At 41.2% G+C, this 16,948-nt stretch overlaps 1 long non-coding RNA gene across 3 annotated transcripts in view; it reads right to left on the bottom strand.

Moving 5' to 3' along the window:
• LOC103378990 (uncharacterized) overlaps positions 1 to 16,948 on the bottom strand; it is a 189,645-nt gene that overhangs the window by 119,115 nt on the left and 53,582 nt on the right. The window contains exon 4 of one of the 3 annotated variants that reach the window (XR_521549.3): positions 6,415 to 6,912. The exons of the other annotated variants lie outside the window; for them this stretch is intronic. This is a non-coding gene — a long non-coding RNA (uncharacterized LOC103378990). Of the gene's footprint in view, positions 1 to 6,414; positions 6,913 to 16,948 lie in introns of those variants that run through there. 3 annotated transcript variants of the gene reach the window in all.

A 16,948-nucleotide genomic window follows, 5' to 3' on the forward strand; every position in this document is an offset into this window, starting at 1 on the left:
TTTTGCCTCCAGAAGACATGAATAAAGACAAGTTGAATTGAACATTGGATTTTCTACCGTTACTCTTTCTGACAAATGTGCAATCATCACTATTTACAAAGATTGGTTTACAAAGAGATCATGAAGATTAATTGCTAACCGGCAGTTTACGGAGCTGCTCGTGTTTCCATGATCTTTGTTTGGTTGTCATACTTCTCATCACACTTACTTCAACAAGCCTGTAAGCCATTTTCCATAGAGCATAAGCCTGATAACCCTGTATTTGGCAAGCACTTATTGGATAACACACAATCTTAGCTACTAGGCGTCTTTATTGATATAAAGAGGGGCCAAATGCAGCATGGATCAGGAACGATAAGGTAACATCAAATATATTCCCTCAAAAAAGTACATTTTAGGAAGGTGTAAATACTTAGAAGTACTTTGGATGTTGACTAAAGGTTGTGAGTGTTTTTTGCTAATAATAATAATAATAATTGCTCTGTTTATTGCTACACCCTTTTCGTATTTGTTTTCCATTAAGTTGTTAACTCTTGTGCTTGTTTGCAGCCATTATGGGTCATCAGCACTAACAGATCTGAACAGATGCCATGGCACGCTCTGTGTGGTGAAACTCCCACTCTGCATTTTTAAGAAAGCTGTGAGTGATCCAGAGCAGAACTCCAACTCTGGTAAAGATAACAGGTGACAAGACAAGAGGCGCCAGATTGTTTTTGGATCTCGAGGCTGCCTTGGGATACTGTGACAGACGTCAGATTTTGACACGTCTCTGCCGTGGATGGAGAAAAGTGGAAAACTGAGTGATTTTGCATTGTTTCGGGGAAAGAAAATCCCTTCCGACCTAGAGCCTTCCCATTTCCTAGCCCTCTCTGGAATGGTTTTGACAAACAGGCAGAGGAGGCCTGACCTGAAACAAGGGGCTGTTTGATCATCTGTGCACCACTTTCATTCTGTCAAAATTGAGCAAAGCAAAAATCAGTTCATATTAAAAATGATTTTTGGTATTGAGAGAGTGAAAATCAGCTCAGTGCTGCAAATGCATTATAGATCAATAAATGTGACAAAATCTATTCGGTACAAAAGACGAAGAAACTGTGCTAAGTTTCAAAGGGGGTGTAACGCTCACCACGGAGAGGTGTGACATTAGTGTGTCTAACCACGAGTGTGTGTGTGTGTGTTAAAAAGACAGAGAATGAAGTAAATCCCTGAAAAGTTTAAAAAAGGTACTTTATATATTTTATTTTTCTTTGTCCTAAATGCTCACAAAAATGGCAATCATTTTAATCACATTATAACACTGTTCTGTTGATCACTTCTTTTTTAGAAAGGACTATGGTTGAAGAGACAAATCTGTGAACTTCCCCGACCGTGGTTCAAATAAACAAAATATTTAAATTAAAATTGATTTGTTTTGCTGCCCTCCCTCCCTGCAATAACTCCACACCCCCCCCCCCTTTGTCCCAGTGTACTAATACATATTTATTGTGTCAGTCTATGCGTTTTTAAAGTCATGAATTGAAAACAAAGAAGTAAATCATCTCGACTTCTTAGCAGTGGCAAAAATGTGCACACTCACACAGACAGACAGACACACACACACAGACACACACAGACATAAACTCAGTGCTATCCCGACACCTCATAAACTCAGAGCCTGCCCACACCCAAACAAATTTAAAACAATCAGAGGTTTTGGCAGGAGCCGAGTGCTCCAGTCATTACTCTGGACTCAGTGACAGCTTGCCCTATTCACCTCATCTGTCTCTCTTCTATAAAAGAACAGCCTTATGGGCTCACACATCCTCACTCCCTTCTCACTCCCGTCCTCAGACACTTCTACAGCCGCCTGACCCTCTATTTACAAGTTCAACGTAGTGGCTTTTTTTTTTGGTCTTTCCACAACACCTAGTGATCAAGTTTAAACAAACCTAACTACAGAATATTTTGGTTAGGTTAGGTAAGTTAAGTTGGCAGAAACTATGACGGCAAGAGAAAGTGCTTTGGCAGAATATTATGATGTCACACGGACCTTTGGCTTTCTGGATCTAAAGCAATGGTTCCCAACCACTTTTTTGGCTTGTGACCCCATTTTGACATCACAAATTTCTGGAGACCGAGACATTTTTTCCCTGTATTTTATTTTCCAGCAGCAACTCATAATTTTATATGCAGCATTTTATTTGAACTTTATATTAACATCAGTGGAAGAACAGAGTTATTTAAGAGTGTGTTGTGTTTTTGTTTTTTTAAAATAAATTACCAAATCTTTCAGGTGACCCCATCTGAATTACAGGGGACCCCGCTTGGGGTTGCAGCCCCAAGATTGGAAAAACACATCAGACCCTGTAGAATACCATGATAATTTGCTGAAATTTATTTTTACCATTAAAAAGACATTTTGATTTATATTCATATATATATATTGCTTTTTGCTTTTCTGAAATTTAATATTTTTCGCGAGAAGAACTTTTTTAACAAAGAATTTTTCACATAAAGAATGAATGAAAATAGTGTAAATACTCACGTCGGCCACACTATTACATAGAGTACAGAAGAGAGTACACAGTAATATCAGGTTCTCTGACTGTGCCTCAATGCTGGACTCAGTTGAAGCCGATTTAGCCAGGATTTAAACAGCCAAGTCCCAGCGTCTCCATTAATTGCTGAAAGTGACACCATGCACGGTTATTACACGATTACGACATGACAGCTCTAGTTTTTCACCATTAGGAAGCTGACGGGTCTGTGCTCAGCTGCAGCACCGTGTCAGCACATGGGAGTGAGCTTGAAGAAGAAGACAGGTTATACTGTAGAGGCCACGGCCGCCGCGTGAGATACTTGGCCGGTTGATATGCTGTCATGACACTTGGGTGACGCTGGGAAATTTACCATCTTGACGAAGCTTAGGACATAATGGCAGAACCCATGCCTCATGAACATGGTCAGCGTTCTGACCGGTGATGTTCCCTGACACCACAAAAGCCAAAGTCAAAGTCATTAAGGGGAAAATTGTAGGAAAATATAAAAGCAAAGTAATTCTAGCCTCTTGTAAGCTTTTATGAGAAATGGTGAGTGCATGTCTAGCATTCAACAGCGTAGTTTGGGGTTTACAGCTGCCACTCCCTTTATATGTAATGCGTCTTAACCAGTATGAATTATTTCAGAGGTCAAGACATAGTGGGCATCCATCACTATTTGATATAAATCTTCCTGTTAGCTGTGGCTAACTCTTAACTACCAGCCCGAGGAGGCCATAAATCACTAAGTCGTTTCAATCAACATGAGGGGCATCCATGATTCTAGTCCTGTAACATGAAAACAGTGTCATTTAATGGCAACGTGGCATCCTCACCTTCATCTATAATTAAACCAAAGAAACAGATCAGCTTGTGTTTCTATTAATTGCCCACAAGAAGTGAAGACGTCAGGGCAGTATAGATTTTCTGCCAGTGAAGTCGTGTGTGGCTGTCCCTCTCCTGATGCGAGAGGCTGGCGGGGGGGGGGGGGGGGGGGGGGGGGGGGGGGGTGCGAGAGAGTATGTGAATAATGCATTAAAAGGTAGCAGAGTGGTAAGGAGCCGGGGCTGTGGGAATTTAAAAGCATTTGTGTTTGTCACACAAATCAGGAAGACTCGATGCCTGGAAGAAAATCCAAAATGACAGCTGAGAGCAGGGGATGATTCTTCCTTTCCACACGACTCAGGCCTGAGAAGAAAACAGTTGTTGAGAAGGTGATGTAGAAGAGTGGAAAGATGAACAAGGACAGACAGAAGGGAGAGTCAAATGTGGGTGTGGGTGTGTGTGTGTGTGGGGGGGGGGTTTCAATTTACCAATGAGTGCATGTTATTTTTTTATCACATATTAACGGCCTAATAAACATGAACATTAAGTGACATCCAACCCATACAAAACACATCTGTCTACTTGTGACTGATATTCAAGGATATTTTGACATGACCAGATCAGTTCAGTGGTCGACTGATGGCATTTGGAGATCAATGCCAATAATAGAATTTGTTACACAAAATTCTTCCTCAACGTCTCACCACGCTCGCCTCGCTAGCCTGACTTTAACAGTGTGAAATAGTAAGCCATGATTCACCATCTATTAGCAGCTACACTCGTGCATGTGACACTGCCAGATGAATAGGGTCAACACTAAGGTCAGACGTACTAAAGATAAAAGCCATTGACCTCAGCAGAGGGGGATAGTCTCTTCCTGCTGGGTGTGCCGTGCTGCTCTGTGGCTCGTCTGTCAGTGGGGCTGTGCGTGCACGCGTTTGTCAGGGATCGTTTGTGTAAGTGTTACACTGTCTATCTATGCAGTGAGGGTCAACTTGGGCTCCCAGTCTAAGCGGCTCAGGCATGTCCATGGATGGCTCTCCTGGTTCGGAAAACCATGTGGGAAATGACGCAACTTACAAAATGGACACAAGAATGTGTGTGGAGTGGATTGATGAAGGGTCCTGAGGTGAAGACAAACACTGAGCAGATCACATGTGGAGAGATCAAGCACCAACAGTCTGGATCATTATGACTCTGTGAGGTGTACAAAACAATCACTAATATTACTGTATGATATTATAACATAATCATTTACTCTCACTTCTTGTTATGTGTGCTGCTGCTCACAATACCAAAAAAATCAAATATGAATCAACCACTGCCAGGCCAGACTATCAGAAAGGGAATGTGGTAAGTATCCAATTACCCTTCCCAAGTGGGGTAGTTTGAAGTAGTTTCTTGCCTAGCTGCAGGATTGCACGTTACTTAACATAATGGCACAAAGGCTCGGCTGCCAAGCTGGCAGACACACACCAGACCTTCACTTAAAAGGCCGTGTCAGGGGTTAAGTGGTCATGAAAAAGCGGGCAGAGGGCCGGGGCTGGAGTTATTAGGCAGCATAGTTTCACTCGTCAGCAGGTGGGAGGTGAGATTCTGGTGTGAGGAGCAGGTGCTGCTCAGGGCCAGAGATCACAGCTGAACCATAGGCTGTGATAAGCTTAGTGCTGCTTAAATTACACCTCCAGAACCCCTGCAACCCCCGCATGTGTACAAAAAAAGAGGAGCAATAAGTGGGAAACAAAAGACATCCTGAAGAGAGGAAGTGTATGAATGAATGAGAATGGGAGTGTGTGAGTAGAGTCTTAAAATACTGACAGCAAAACAAAGTCCAGGCGTGATTTGCTGCAAAACTAATTTTCCCATTATTCAAATGCGCTTTTACTCGAAACATTCAGCAGGGTGTTGATTTTTTCAAAGAATAAGTCACAAATGACAATGGATGATGAAGGCTGGATGCTGATCTAGAAACTGTCTAGAAACAATCAAGCTGAATCCAGCCTAGATATATTTTAGTAACATTTTTAGAAAATAAAAAAACAAGTAGGAAATGGAAAAAGGTGAAGAAGGTGCAGGTACAGATGAAGTATTAATAACTACCTTTTTGTTGGTTATAGATGTACAGCCTCCAAACCAAAGGCAGGTTCAGAAAACAGAAATCAGAAACAAAACAAAAAAAAAAAGAAAAAAAAAAGGAAGAGACTGAGGTGAAGTGGACAGAAGGATGAGGCGCTTTGAGGATGAGGCGAGGTGAAGTATCGATCATCCATTGACAAACACAATAGAAATTTTAGATGTGATGTGAGAGGCCACATCCATAATTTATCAGGGGCCAAATGTGAGTGACGTGGGGTGTGGGCAGGGGGGAGTTCAGAGTATTGATTAGCTGGGGGTGTGTGCGGCGTAAGGGAGATTTTAGAGAGAAGAAGAAAGAGGAGGAAGGGCAGAAAGGTGGAGGGGAAGTGAGTGAAAGACGGTTGAAAAGGAAAAAGGTGTAGTTGAAAGAGGTGGTGTGGTGGTGTTGGGTGGGGGCTGGATGGAGCACAGGAAAGCCATTAAGGACTTCACTGTTACCAGACACTGGCAGAAGGGAATCAAGGCACAGAAACGCAAAGCGAGAAGATGAGAGGACAGACAAAACAGGAAAGCCAGAGAGAGAGAGAGAGAGAGAGAGAGAGAGAGAGAGAAAGGGGTCAGCACCCAGTCCCAGCCCCCCCGTCCCAACTACCACAACCCTTTTCCATTCCATCTAACCAACACCCCAATCAATATGACCATGTCAAAACATAAAATGCATGCTTTTGCTCTTAAGTAAAAGGTGTCTTAAGATTTTTAAAAGCATTGATTCAGTGACGGGTCGATGGAAATCAGAGCGTATTTTCCTGTGCAAAGAGGGGTAATAACACTCAGCTGATAATAGCACAACAGAGCGGACATGACAGTGGCTGCGCACTGGGCAAATCACTGCACTTCCCTCCTGCAGGAGAGGTCACACGCAAGGACTGGGTCAAGGATTGGAGCTCTCTCTGCAAACACGGCTTAGAAGATTTCTATAGGGAGAGCACAGCACCAGTTGATGGCATTGGATTTTTATTGGAGCACTTGCCAGGATTTTTTTTTTCTTCACATTAAATGGAGAAGTTCTCACAGGCTGGGTCCTGGGGGAATATGTGCCATCAAACAGAGCAGATAATTCCTCTTCAGTTGAACCAAACCACACCGAGCCAAACACATTTAATGAGAAAACAGTCAAATGATATATGGTTGTTTAAACATGTCAGTTATTCTACTCCGGGGTAATATTGTTGTACTATTCCTGCAGTTTATTTGACTGAGGGTTTTTTTTGTTTTTTTTGTGCTCAGTGAAATAAAGTCGGTCAGTCGGTCACTGAGGTGAAAAACCAGTCAGAGAAAGGTCCTGGGTGGGTTCCGTGGTTAGGGAATGTTTTTTCCCCCTCCTTAATGTGGGCACCAGTGAGGCAGTCACAACCTCCATGCCACCAGCACCGCCCATGGAGAACCAAACCAAACAGTTGAAAGAGACCAGACACAGAGTGACAGCAGGGAAAATCTAAAATGAGACAGAAAAAACAAAATCATGTTCCATAATCAGAAACAAAACTGGTGCCCGCCACATGAAGGGCACGGCCGCCAGGCATCCATGCGTTCTTCGTTGTTGCGACAGTTAGCACGGCAGCCGCAAATGGGGCTTTAAAGACAATGGCAGTACGACGGCAATTAGCCTTGTCATTGGGTGTGGCCAAACTCTGAAGACACTCATGTGTCCATGACCACAGAAGCGTATAATGAATGACATGACATCGCTGTGACACAATAAAATAAACAACATCTGGCTGAACTCAGACAACTCCCTCTGCCGTGACCCCTCGACTCCTCCGACGTCACAGAGAAGGTTTTAATCAACTGCACAGTGGAGTCGGAGCTGAAATGTTTTTGATTAAATATAATTTCATATTGTTCTAATGCTGTGTGCACTTTTTTAATTTATTGTGGTTGGCATTCAGGCTTCTCTTTTTTGGCTAACAACCCAGTAGTCTGTTCAAGCAAAATCACACACTTGTTTGGTTTCAAAACTTCAGCTAATTAATTATATGGCGGATTATATGGTCAGTCAAAGACTTCTTCAGAAAGCTTTTTTTTTAAACGCCAAGTACAACTTTGGATGAACTTCAAATACTTCCAGTTGCCAAAGAACAACACATTTAAAATGGCAGAAAAGTTAAAATTTAAGTTGTGGTCTGTCACATGTAAAGGGATTCAGAAAATAAGAAAATATTTCATCTTTTGTGGCTTGGTAACGGACAAATTAAAACAGGATTAGAGCTGTTTAGGCTGCAGCCTAAATGTGAAGAGGCTTTTGTCTAAAAATAGTCTTTGTTTGCCAGATCACACTACTAACTTAAGTCAGCTGGATCTTCAGCTAAGGCAAGTGAATGTTTACAACTATACAGTGGAATGTGGTCGACCTTCTGTGATCACAGGCAGCCGACTGATTTGCCATTTAGATGGTTTTATCCTGGACGTAAAAATGTAGGAGAAGGAAGCTGCTGTGGGGATAATCTTGTCACCGGATTCAGGCTTTGTGAAGGTGATGACAGCCGTGCTGTGCCACCGTCTGCCATATGATAAAGGGGCCAAATGACAGGTGACTGACCCCCCCACCCCCCGATCACCCCTCCCCTCTTTAATAGACAGCAACTGTGGCATGGGGACAGCATGGAAGTTAGTGGTAAAAGAGGAGAAGGTGAATACGAGCGAGCCTCTCATTTGACGTCTTGTTTTTTTGATTCTTGACAAAAGTGGCCACAGGTGAAGGCTGTTAAGAAGAGAGGAATTTGAAGCTCAGCAACTCTGTTAAACTAAAGTAAGATCTCTCTGTCTCTCTGCTGACGCTCCGGTGAGACTGTGTCAAAGCCACTGGGTATCACAGCACTGGAGGACATATTGCCTTGCATTAGTGTGGAATTTTATGGTCCTGAGTTAAAGCTAAAGTAAAACCTAAAGTATCTGGTCATTAGGCTGTGTTTCTTCTCTAAATGTGCCCAACTTATTATTACAGGAGCAATGCAACACAAACACTAATGTGTTCATTAATATCTTATATACAGCTGGGCTTCGAGATATAAGCTACCAGAAAATACGAGTCTTCCAACTTAAAAACACAGTTACACTCCTTTATGATTTCACAGAATAAGTTCAACGACCTCATAAATACCAATGTTAAGAGAGTGATTTAATCACAAGTCCAACATATGTTTGCAGACATCCCTCTATCTTGAAACAGCAACAGAAGAGACTATTCTAATGTTCTATTCTAGAAGTTAGAATATGAAAACACACATCAGCTCAATTAGGAAAATTAAATTGTGTACATTAGACACAGCTTTGTTCAGTCAGCAGTGAACATTTTGCCGGCAAGGCCATGGCGTAATGAAATCAAAGAATCACAGCTAATTGAAATGCACTTAAAAGGGATCATGCTGGCAAATGGGATTGTACTGAGGCGCTAATGTGCACACCTCCTCCAGTCCTCTTTAAATCCAATGAAATTGAAATGTCCTGGGCTGCTGGCTGCATCCTGATACAATCAGCTGACCAGCAGCAAGTCACAGACAGAGAGTAGGAACAAGATAATGAGGAAAACAGGAAACAAGTAATCAATTTAGAACAAACACATCAGAACAGCAGCCACCTCTGCTGTGTCTCACCTGAGCACGTGGATACAAACAACAACAACAACAACATATAAACCTATATAAAACATATCTGTATAGAGGTGTAAGAAAATATTAATACACTGAAACAGCGTATCAATATTCTACAGCACTTTAAAACAAATAACATGCCAATACTCAAGGTGTTGGTTCTTTTTATTTTAGTTTTATTTGTTTTCTAACCATTACAAATGTAGATCCCTCTGTTCCCACTTCAGTAACCTGCTGTAACAGCAGTGTGTGTTTACTGTTACTGTTTACTGTGCTGTTCTGTATTATGATATGTATCGTACAATACAAACATATTTATATGTACTATCAAAGGTGAACTGCTGAAAATAACTTCACCTCAATAATTTGTTTTAAACACAAAGAATTTCATTTTAAACACTTGATTTAGCGAACACATTCAGACCCATCCTCGTGGTTCCCACACCAAATTTAACGTCCAATAAATCTAGCATTTAAAGACAAAAAAGACACCAGGACCAACAATATTCTGGAATCTTTTCTTCACTTGAGCCAAAAAAGAAACTCAAATAATGTTTCACAATTACATTTTAGATTTTTTGCTTCCGAGTTAGGACTGGAATAATGTTTTTTTTTTTTTTTAAGGGGCTCATTGCAATTGTCTTGCTTCTCTCTAAGGCACCATCCTGTGGCCTATTTTTCTGACTACAAAACAGAATATATTAGAGTGAATCATGAAGTTATTCTGCAATAACTCTCCCTTAACAATTTTATTTTATTTAGTAATAGCTGATAAGAACAAGTTACATAAACTGCAAACACTAAATGCCTACCAGCATTTTAGATCTTGCACTGAGTAAACATGCTTTTTACTCCACATATATGTATCTGTGTGTGTGTGTGTCCTTGTGTGTGTGTGTATACAGTTGAACTACTGATATAGAAACAAAGACTGAATGTGTTTTGCTATTTTATTAACCCGTTTTATAAGTTGCTGAGCAGAGTTGTAGGTTCCAATTCTCTGAGGAAGCCACTAGGGGAGCCTCTAACCCCCTTACTAACAAACACATTCACATTCAAACAAACACTGGATAGTAGCAGAGCCACAAACAGCCACAAAGCTGAAACAGGAGGATGAATGTCATCGTGTGCTGCTCATTCCGTAGGAGCACTGCTCACTAAACCACATCTCTCCATCTTTTTCAATTAACAATGTGACCGACACTGCTCACTAAACCACATCTCTCCATTTTTTCAATTAACAATGTCCTCACAACATTCAGCCGTTCACATGCACGCAGCTGTGCAAAATTGATGAACACGCTAGGACACTATTGTAGCAGAGCCTTCAACAGCACAGGGAATACTGTGCATCTCACAGTACAGAACACACCTCCATTATGCATTACACATCTAAGATATTTAAGCTCTTTGTAGGAGTTAAGTCCTGAAGCCGTACAGTGTCATTCTGTTGGGATGATAGTGAGCTTTAGTCATGTCTGTATTAGTGGGATGACTCCCAGAGCCTGTGGGATTGGGCTTCACCAACACCGACTCCTGTCATTCCCCCAGCCTTACAGCAAACTCCTGGTCCTAAACACTAAATCAGACCCCGTAAAACCAGATCTGCATTAGTCTTTCCAAAGAAGGTTCCTTTTCAACAATATTCATAATTTATTTCTTTTAAAAGCTGTACTTTTACTGAGAGATCCATAAAAACGATAGTTGAACCGTCAGTTGTGGGGATGTGGCCAAAGAGGTTCAGTTTGTATTAGCACGAGGAGAGAAGCTGTGACATAAGACTGCCGTGCTGCAACAGAGAGTCTAAGCGGAGAGACGCGAGATGTGAGACCACTGAAAATCAACCGACGTGAATTCCAGGACACGTGTTGTCTTCAGAAGAGGAGAAGACAGTGTTTTTCCTCCTTGGAGCCAGCGAACACGTTTCCTATTCTAAGATAAATACCGCCCATCTGTCTGCTGGAGTGTTTGCCAACGTTGAAGCCCTTCAAGAGACACTTAGGTCTGTGTGTATATTTTCACAGTCTGATTGAAGTAAAACACAGCCTTTAATGTATCATTTCGAGCGAACACCGTACCCAAATGAAAACACGCACACACCTACAAGCCCCACTTAATTGAAGGCTACAGATTTTCACACACAAGACAGTTTTTTTTCTTCCTGTTTTTTTTTTTTTTTTTCTAATTCCAAGAGGGAGAAGAGTGCACTTTTTGAAATCAATATTTTCAACTTGTTTTCCTGCAAATTAAAGCTGTCATTCTCAGACTGGTGTCACCGGGGACTCTGCTCAGCGACAGAGATGGATAAGAGCTGAAGCAGGATAGTTTTATATTTCCAGCATAAAAGATTGAAACATAATCCTGCATGATCTTAAAGTGACTGAAAGGGATAGAGTGGGAGAAAGAAAGAAAAATGTACAATATAAAAAAAAGAAAAGAAAACCTCACATCACAGTTACTTTAACTGTAACTAAAGTTCTTTCTCTGACATTAAATAAAACATTTATACCAATAACCCAGTGGTGAAATATATTTCATTCATGAAAAAACAAATTGCATTGCACATTTCTACCTGACCTACATCTCAATAACATGCAACTATCTGTAGTTGGTCTCCATAACATGCAATTTACACAGCAGACTGCTCCCATCACACAGTCTGGACCAGGACACCACGACTATATTTTGCCATGAAAACAGACAGACTCCTCAGGAAGCTTTGTAGTGTCTAAAAACCTCAATTAGGTTCATCAATATTTGATGGTACGGCTCTGATAAGGTCTCCTCTCCCATCAGCCCACCACAGCCCTCTGTGCCTTTGTGCTGGCAGGATGTCTTTGATTGTTGGCCTCGAGCACTGGGATAAAACCATGTTTGTTCAGTAATGGATGGTTTTGTACCCAAAACAAAACTTAGACTGCTTCCTCTGCTGTGACGCAGGAAGAGAGAGAGATGCTGACGGTGATGGAGAACAGGGGAGGAGTCATGTGATCGCTGATGACTCATATTGTTTCACCACAGGTACATCGGGGCAACAGGGACACGAGGGAGAATTACAGAAGACAGTGCCTTTCATTGGGGTTGTGTTGTCTGATACTGGTGTCTTTTCCATAGCAGCCTGCAGCAATGGCACCCTCTATCTTTCTCAGTCCTCCTCTGCCAGGACCACTGAGCTGTCCTGGGACATGCCTTGACGAAGGGATTTCTCTTCATTGACTTCTTGGTAAATTGATTTTAATAGCCAACACTTGGGGCCTTTTCTCACGGTCTCCTCTTTCACCAGTGGAAGGTTCCGTCACGCCCTGCCATATTTCTCCACTCAGGACGTCTGGGCTATTTTCCAGGGCTATTGGAATAAGAACTGACGATTCTCTTTCAAGGTCCCAAGGAGATAATCTCCTGTCATTCCTGATTTGCATACCATTATTTAAAATTTAATGTAAAGGCATTAAGCTATAGGAGACCCCGTTCGTCCTCTGAGCCCACATCTGTCTGTAATGTGTGTGCGTGTGTGTGTGCACGCACAGGCGTACAAACTGTGTATTTATAAGCAGTAACAACACAGCAGGAGTTTCATTTCTCTCCCTCAGCCTTCCTCAACCAATCCTCCATAGTCCCACAACTTTTGTTCTGTTCCAGCTCATAATTAGAGGGATAGGTCAAAAAATTGGACATAAAATTGAAAAAAAAAGTAAATTAAGAGAAAATAACCCATATCAGTTATTAATCTCTGATCAATTCTTCCTCACACCAGTGTTTCCAGTGGAATTTTGGACAACGTCACAACCTAATACTTCGCCTTGTCTAAAGATTAAAATAGAGTTTCCTTCAGATGTTTTTGTTTTGTTTTTTAAGTAAAAAAAAGTCATTTGATTTGATCAAATATGTATGTATGACACAGCTCAGTGCTTGACAAATAAAAAATAAACTGGCCAAAGCTGTTGGAGACACCTAAAAGACATGTCCTAACATGTTTCCATTATTAAAATCAGACACACTTTGAAACTACATCTGTTGAAGAACTTATCTCAGCTTTGTCCTCAGTGAAACAAAGAGACACATACAGACGTTCACACAAACCAGATAGTGTCTTCCAGAACACAAGTCAGAACATGACTGAATGGACCGACTACCAGATCATTTTTATGTTCCAATGTCCTCCTAAAAAATGACTCAGTAAGGAACACGATCTATATTTTTCACTTGTCATTCCACACTTTGAGACATGGAGACAGTAAAGAAATTCTAATCATTCTACATTTATACTGGAGAGGTTTATCTTTAACACATTTTTTCATGAATGGCTAAGCCAAATATTTCACATCTTTCCATACACTACATGTGTACATCCACATTACTGAAAGTTGCAATGCATACAATTGTTTACTCATAAAGTACATGCACATATTAACTACACTGAGGCTGAAAGGAAATACACACAGAAACATGCGGCTACACTGCAGACAAACAAGAACACAAACACACATGATGTCTATTCTCCGTGGTAGAGCATCTCCCGCACATTAAAAATAAATTAATTCAGAGTCAATTTAGGGGAATGTTTGGCGGTGCAGGGCAGGAATACCATCTGAGCTCTGGGAATTAAAGATTGCTCCCCCTCTCCCTGAGGCATTCTCTTTGTCTATCTATTTGGTGTGATTAAAAATACAATGATGAATGCATATTTCTTCCAGATGAATAACTTGAAGGGGTTGGCAGCAGATGAATCAGGGAGCAGTGTGTTGGTAGAGAGAATGGCTAGGTCAAATGATTCACAGTCAGATCATCTGTGGCCTGGACTTCAGCATGGAGGGGGAAAAAAGTGGTCATCTGGACAACAGTCCAGGAATGAGCTGCTAAAGCAGAAATGAAATATTACGCTACATTCAATACAACTGCTCAACAATTTTTAGGGCCGCAGGGGCCAGGTCAAAGGGCTGGGGAATGGGCTACAACCAATAAAAGGCCAGGGACAGATCACTAGTCCAGCACACAGACTCACAGAGACAAACAACACTTTACACTATATTCACACCAATTAACCTAATCTGCTTGTTTTTATACTGTGGAGGAAGCTGATGTGTCAAGAAAAAAAATGCACACACACACAAATAAACTCCATACAGATGAGAACCTCATATGGAAAGACCAGGGAATCAAATCACAAACCATTGATCTAAGACAAGAGCAGTAACCACTCTGCCTCCCTGTGGCCCCCAGAGAGAAATCACTGTATAAAATCACTCGAGGCTTGTTACCAGGGCTGGCCTCAGCAGGAGTCTGCACACTGAATTGGCAGAGTTTTTACACTGGATGCCCCTCCTGACGCAACTCAAACTGGGAATTGAGTACTAGGTGGTATGGAGCCTGGAGCCTTCTGGTGGCAGGCAGGAGCCATTCCACTGCACCACGAAATAAAAATAAAATTAATAAAAGGAAAATGAGAATTAAAAAGTGAAAGTTTTAACTTCTCTCTGACATAAAAGTTTCATCGACATCTCCTAATATTCGACACCTACAGCAGGAGACAAAGTTGGTGTGCAGACGTGCCAGTCCGGCCAACACATTAGCTCTAATCACAGTCTTTGGTTCTGACTCCCTAAAGTTTTCAGATTAATTGTGAAGATTGTTATCAGACAGATGGCAGCATCCTTTGTGAGAATCAGTTTTCAGACTAAAGGACAAGGACCAAGCTTTTAGTGGATACTCCTCTTATCGTTGACATGCGATTGATCGCTTGAATTGTATTTTTAGAAAGTGTAATAATTCTCTGGAAATTAGGTTTGTAAACATATGTAAATGCAAGCTATCTATATTAACATAAATCTATTTACAATCACTGAGAATCAAATATACCAAGCTCCAACAATGACTGGGGAGACTCTGGGCTTGAAGGGAAGTATTTGAGGCTCATATCCCCAGGAGACATCCATCCTGGCAGGGCTACTGACTGCCTCCCACCCCTGCTCCCCATCTCCCACCAGTGCCCCCTACAAACCAGTGAGAGGGGAAGGCCCTTCTCTCCTCACATGTCAACTTCAGAGAGCATGCCTCTTGGTGCCTCATAGCTTTGATACTAAAATAGTCCAGGAAGTTTCTCTCTTAAAAATGCCCCAGCAGACCTTTATTCTGGGAATGGAGGGTGGGAGGAAAAAAGGGGAAACTAGAGAGTAGAAACACAGGAAAACTAAAATGTTAGGTTTACACACAACTGCTCAACTTTATAGGGTTTTGCTGTATGAATTGGTGATGATCTGGGAAGCGTCTATTTTATTTCCATTCTTCCAGGTTGACAGGTCAGATCAATTTAAAAATATAAAAGAAAGTCAGTTCCACAGTGTAGTGGTTAGCACGCCTGCCTCGGAAGCAGGGAGTCTTGGGTTTGATTCCCAGAGGAACCACATGCTTGATTGTTAATCCGGTTTAGATGAAAGCGTCTGCTAAATGCATAAATGTAAACGTAAGTCCACACTCAGTCATGAGAGAAAAATGTAATAAGAAAATAAAACCAAGACAAAAAACAGGCCTGAGAATGTACAGTGATTTTAAACTTTTCTGCAAATATGAAGTTAAAAAGTTCTAAGGTTACTTTAAATGGTGGCAGATTGGAACACCTAAAATATGTTAAGACACAGGCATTCTCTAACTGCGTTGACAAGTTTCATTATAATTTCTAAGTCTACTGTTGAGCTCTGTTACATTTCATTATATTTCATCAGAAATTAACAATTTTGAAATTACATAAAAAACATTTTTAAGCTTTGGAACAGGGTTACCAAAAATTTAAGAAAAGTTGAAAAAAAAAAAACAACCTGGATTTTAGTCCGTCAGAATTCTCTACTTACTGATATGTGAATAACCTTATTTTTCATGAATAAAGATTTTTCCAATTTGTCTTTGAACCGTTTGTCTTACCCTTGTACAGTGTATTCAATGACTGTAAATCACTAGCAGTATTTAGGTCTTGGCTCCACCGCTGCCGTAAACACATGAATGTGGATAAGAAAAAAAAACTGCATTTTGTCACTTACAAACTGGGAAATAGTATCAAATCAAAAGATCTCCTCCAACGGTGACAAAATATATTATTCATCGATGGGATTTCATGATGGTTTACACAAGCATATTGACTTTCTCCGTTTGTAATTGAAGACGCTGCAAAAGACGAGGGACTGCTTATGTCTTCAGAGGAAAGAGATGTCAAAAAGGGTTTGTGTAAACAACTCGTGCATGTGGGTTTTTCTTCTGGTTGAAAGAAGAAAGTCACAGCGACTGGATACTCTGTTCTTCTTAGCACATTTCCATCCCTATTATGTCGTCCAGGCATTGTGACAGAGATCTGCAGCTCATCTCATATGCAGTTATCCTGCTAACTACCAGCCTTCCCCCTGCCGCTCGGCTGGCCTTTGATAAGAACAGAGAGAAATTAAAATCATGAACCTGAATTTTTTTGAATTTAATGACAAGATAACCTCCAAAGGCTTCTCCTCCTCCTCGATCTCTTCCCCACCCTTGCGCACTTTTACTCATGCTCTTTACTTCTCTTTCAGCGTTGCTCTCTTTCACTTTTTTTTTCAACCCCGCCCCGTTCTTCTTTGGTTGCAGAGGATTCAACTGCTAGCATATTCCACGAGAGCAAGACCAAGTCAGAAAAAAAAGTTTCAAAAGACGATAACACACAGTTTGATAAAATTGACAAGGGACTCAATTAAGGCTTCCCTGTCAAAACAGGATTGATATTTTATTAAGTCGCAGTGCGACACTCGGTGGGTACATCAAGCGACACACATGTAGACGAGAGGACGGCACCAGCCTGGTAAGAGGGACACATGTTGCCACTTTCAGGGAACATCAGTCAAGACTTGCTTTATCATATCTGCT

The sequence above is a fragment of the Cynoglossus semilaevis genome, chromosome 5 (genome assembly GCF_000523025.1).
Source record: "Cynoglossus semilaevis isolate Cse_v1.0 chromosome 5, Cse_v1.0, whole genome shotgun sequence".
Classification (NCBI taxonomy): domain Eukaryota; kingdom Metazoa; phylum Chordata; class Actinopteri; order Pleuronectiformes; family Cynoglossidae; genus Cynoglossus; species Cynoglossus semilaevis.